We start from the raw sequence: 5023 nt of genomic DNA on the forward strand, positions 1-5023 counted from the left end.
TTCCTCATCTCATTGGTCAGTATGCCCAGTGGTTTATACCTTATTAAAATCTCTTAATTCATTCTCCCTATTCTGTCTTCACCTCTAGGAACTGAGTTCATTTTTCCCCCAACTGGCACATTTATTAAGATTAAACATAAGACCCTTCTCTTCCCTTACCCCAGAAAGCTGTGCCCACAAAGTCCCAGGCTCCTGAAGCAGGGTCCCTCTGCCCCACTTCTGAAACAAGCTCTCAGGCTTTGGCAAAGCTCTCAGGCTTTGGCAATAGCCTAAGTTGCCCCCAGGGCTGTGACCTGCTGAATCTTCTGGCTCATCATCTCCATGAGAGCCTGTTTCATGGCATGCTTCTACTGCAGAGCTGGCTGCACTTTCTCCATTTGCTTGGTGAAGAAATCTATCTTCCTCTTGAAAAAGTCCTTGTCATCTTCATTTTCGTTTTTTATGTAGTAGCCTGTTCCCACGTCAATGAGTACATGTTCCACATTATGTAGTTTCCCGGGGACATGCATAGGACTGGTCAGTGGGACGAGTAATTCTTTTCCCTCATTGTTCTTGTTCAGCATGTTTAGACAGTCTTTGGCTTCCACACACTTGGTCTGTACCACCTTGATCTGGGCATCTTGTCCTTGATCTGGACAAGAAATCCACTTTCGGGTCCAGTTGGTTCTTGAGCATTTCTAGCTGCAGCAGGTTCAGCTCAGTGATGTTAACGACTAGGCCGTGTTGGGAAGCAAGTTCATTTTTGTTCTAGATTATAATATAGCAGGTTTTTTTTTACACCTATCAGTAGTTTACCTTACATCAATTAGAGAATTTTAATCAAATTGTATTTGAACATTCTGTATACTTGTCTCTTTTCCAGCCGCTGGCCTGAAAATTCCTTGAAAGCAAGACCTGTCATTTATTTCTTAACTTTTTTCTACAGTAGCTGTCAAAGAGTTTGTACTCATCTGTTTGTTTGCTGAAAGAATAATGAATGAATGAGTAAATAAACATTATCACTTAAACTATATTGTTAAAAATTACATCATGAAATTTATTTATTTATTTATCTATTCATTTATTTATTTATTTTACTTATTTATTTGAGAGAGAGCACGAGCATGCAAGTTGGGGAGAGGCAGGGAGAGAGAGAGACTCTCAAGCAGGCTCCACACTCAGAGTCTGATGCAGGGCTCCATCCCCCAACCCTGGTATCATGACCTGAGCCAAAACCAAGAGCCAGCTCCTCAACCAACTGAGGCACCTAACTACCCCAATCAAAATTTATTTTCAATGTAAACTAATATTTAATACACATAATAGAGACATTCAAATGGTGTCACTGCTAGTAAGTGACCTGCTCATTTAATTTACTTTTAATTATGTGGAGAGAAAATGATTTGACAATAGAATGCAATAGTAAATCTAAAATTATGACATTTTAAATAATACTTGACTTTGTGGCCAAATGAGTTTTTAAATGTATGTTGAAAAGTAACTCTAAGCTACAGCATCAAAAGTAGGTGCCAGACTGCTTTTATGATCTCATCTTTTCGAGTTCTTTATCTTCTATGCTTTTGAAATGAGCTGTTTTTAATTTCTAATAAGAAAATTTGGGGGCACCTGGATGCCTCAGTTGGTTGAGCATCAGACTCTTGATCTCAGTGTGAGTCCTGATCTCAGGGTTGTGAGTTTGAGCCCGTGCTGGGCTCCATGCTGAGCCAGGAGCCTACTTAAAAAAAAGATTTGTGGGGGAAGGTGTCTTGGTAACTCATTCAGTTAAGCATCCAACTCTTAACTTCCGCTGAGATCATAATCTCATGGTTTGTGAGTTTGAACCCAGCATCAGGCTGTGCTCTGACAGTGTGGAGCCTGCTTGGGATTCTCTCTCTCTCTCTCTCTCTCTCTCTCTCTGTCTCAAAAATCAATAAATAAACCTAAAAAAAAAGGCTATTTTGCTCAAGAAAATTTGGGATAGGATCATATTCTTTTGAATTTTGACTTTTTAAAAAGTATTTGAGACTTCCAGAAATTCCTTTTGATTAGATAAATGCAACTTACAGATTTGATGATGGTTGTCTGAAGGCAAATTTATAGGCTTCGTAGAAATTTTATGCTACTCATTAATTATATGTCACCAAAAGTTCTTTGTGCTTGCTATCTTTAACCATCAGTCTATGTGACAGTAAGTTTCAAAAGTAGGCCTGAGAGCTAAACAGTTTAAACTTGTATAATAATCACAGACACCATGATATCAAGGAGGTCATCCATATGAACAGCCTAGGGGCTTAGAGGGAAGCACACTTCTAAGGTTCCTAGGATAGTCATTCACTCATCTGCCTCAGATGCTCTTAAGGGGAAGAAATATTTAACTATGCAGTTATTATTTTTTATTACAAGTTTAAATAGATGTCATTATTGCCTGTAGCATTATGAACTCCTTGGAAAACTGTGATCTTTTAGGTCAGGGGTCACCAAAATTTTTCTGTGAAAAGTCAGTAGTAAATATTTTAGCCTTCACAGTCCAACGTATCTCCAGCACTACTCAGCTCTGCTATTAAGGTGTGAAGGTAGCGTTAAGCAATACATTAACAGATGAGTATGGCTGTGTTCCAGCTGTAGTTATGGGCACTGGAATTTGAATTTTATATAATCTTCAGATGTCATAGAAAGTTTTTTGTTTTTGTTTTTGTTTTTGTTTTTTATGCTTTTAGAACATTTAGAAATGTAAATACCATTCTTGGCTCACAGGTCATACAAAAACAGGTGTCAGACCAGATTTGTTTTCTGGGCTGAAGTTTGCCAGCCTCTGCTCTAAATGGTTAAATCCACCAGTTGAGAAAATATGCTTTAAGTAATTCTTAAACTCCTCCACTACCAAGTCTTTCACACCATTCCAAAGTTCTTAGTAATTTGAGCATATGCTTGATGACAAAAGGTGTTCAATTTGTACCTGTTCATCTCAAGGAGGTATTAAGAGGTCATGTTGTAATATATGAAATCACTGAGATATGAAAATCACTGGTAAAGTGAAAAGTGTAACATAAATATGCCATTGCATTAGTGGTTGCACTTTTTATGTACTCTTACATATGATTTCTGACAGAGCTCCCTATGCTGATATACCCCTCTTAAAGATTAGAAATAGATTAAGGGTTGCACATAAATTTTCTCCAGGCATTTTGCCTCCATATTCTCACACTTTTAAGATACTTTTATCTTTTAACTACATAGATCTCTAGGTTCATTACTAATGGTACTGTAAAATGTTCAAATTATATTCCACATATTCTTTCTTATCACTACTCTGTGAGAGCAGAGACCGTTTTGTCCTTGCGTATCCCCAGGACTCAAAACAATGTCTGGAATGTATTTGAGTCTCATATATAGTGTCTGAGTTGAATTAGTAATTCAAATAATTCCATATGTTTACTTGATTTTTGTTATCAAAGGAATGTGGAAAGCCATATGTAAACAAAATGTTTTTTAATGCATAAAATAAAATACATAGAATTACAAAGAAAGATTGACTTTATTCAACTTTACTGAAATGTAGTTCTATTCACAGATAGCCCATGGTTCTTAATATACTGAAAGATTTTTAACTGGTTATCAGAAACACACAATCCGTAACTATAAATTGCAAAATTAATAAAATGTAAAACAATTGCAAACTTTATTTGGTCTCCTCTTTAAGAAATCTTTAGTCTGCATTTTTAAATTATAATAAAAACAATGTATTTTTAAAAAATCTATTCTGTTAAATTTCTTTTGGTTACAACAAGGAAAACAGGTTCTAATAAGCTTAGTCAAAAAACGCATTTTTCTGAGGAGGTACTGTCATGGAATTGACAGGTGGGAAAGAAAGTAACAGGCGTAGCTCTGGTGATTTCAATTTTCTCCAGAGTAGGTCCATTGATGGTGGCTCCCAGTCATGTGTCCAGATTTCAAAATACCAGAAAGGAACCGGACTGATCCAGCTTGGATCACAGATGCATGCCTGAATTAGCCAAGGTCAGGGGTTGGAATCATGTACTAGAGATATTGGCACTGAGGTCCATTGTATGTTAGCAGAATGAGCTGGAAAGCCACCTCAAGAGATATGTATGTAGACTTATTAATCTGCTTCTAGGAAATAGTACATTTCTTGTACTTAACTAATTTTTTAAGAAGAAACGTTTCACTGCAAGACAACTTTGTCTATTGACAATGAGACTACCTTTATAATTATGAATTTTAATATGTACCAAATCACCTGCTGCTATATTAATAAATGGCTTAATATCATATAATACAGCTAGTATAACGTAGTGGCACTATAGCTGAGGTGTTAAGAGTGTGGACCCTTGAGCGAGACTCTGCATGGCTTCATCTCTCATATCACTTAAGTAACTATAAAAGTTTGGACAAGTTACTCAGTCTCTGCCCATCATTTTTATTGTCTGTAAAAAAAAGCAGTTTATCAGTGAGCTTTTGCTGTAGTACCTATCATAATATCTCACTGGCATACTACCATAAGCTTTTAGTTTTTGCTCAGGAGACCGCAAGTAAGTTGAAGTAAGTATGATCAAGGCTGGGCTCAAATGGACATGGTTCCAAGTGGAGGATGGATCTAAGTCTGAGCCATATGTCGCTCATATTCCTTGGAGCTAACTAAAGCATTTTTGTCTCAGAGTGAGAAGCAAGGTAATGGGAAGAAGTGCAACTGCACAAGCATATTTCAAGGTTCTGTTTGCATGATGTCTGCTGTTATCCCATTGGTCAAAGCAAGTCACATGGCTGAGTCCAAAGTCAAAGAGCAGAGAGGTACACATATACCTTCCATGGAGGTGTACTAGGGAAAGGGAGGAATGATCCAATATACCACAGGGGATAATATTACTACCTATCTGATGGAATTATTGTAAGTTGTAAAGAGCTTAGGATAGTGGCTGGCACAGAGTAAATGATCAATAAATACTTGCTATTATTGGGCATACTCTTATGAAGAAACTCACACAAAAGCTCAGGACTGTATATATGTGACATAAAATATATTTGA

The 5023-nt window shown here is 36.9% G+C and overlaps 1 pseudogene; it reads right to left on the minus strand.

The window, feature by feature from the left end:
• Positions 1-251: 251 nt before the first annotated feature.
• Positions 252-901, minus strand: LOC122225998 (annotated as a pseudogene).
• Between the last annotated feature and the right edge of the window lie 4122 nt (positions 902-5023).

The sequence above is a fragment of the Panthera leo genome, chromosome C1 (assembly GCF_018350215.1).
Source record: "Panthera leo isolate Ple1 chromosome C1, P.leo_Ple1_pat1.1, whole genome shotgun sequence".
NCBI lineage: Eukaryota > Metazoa > Chordata > Mammalia > Carnivora > Felidae > Panthera > Panthera leo.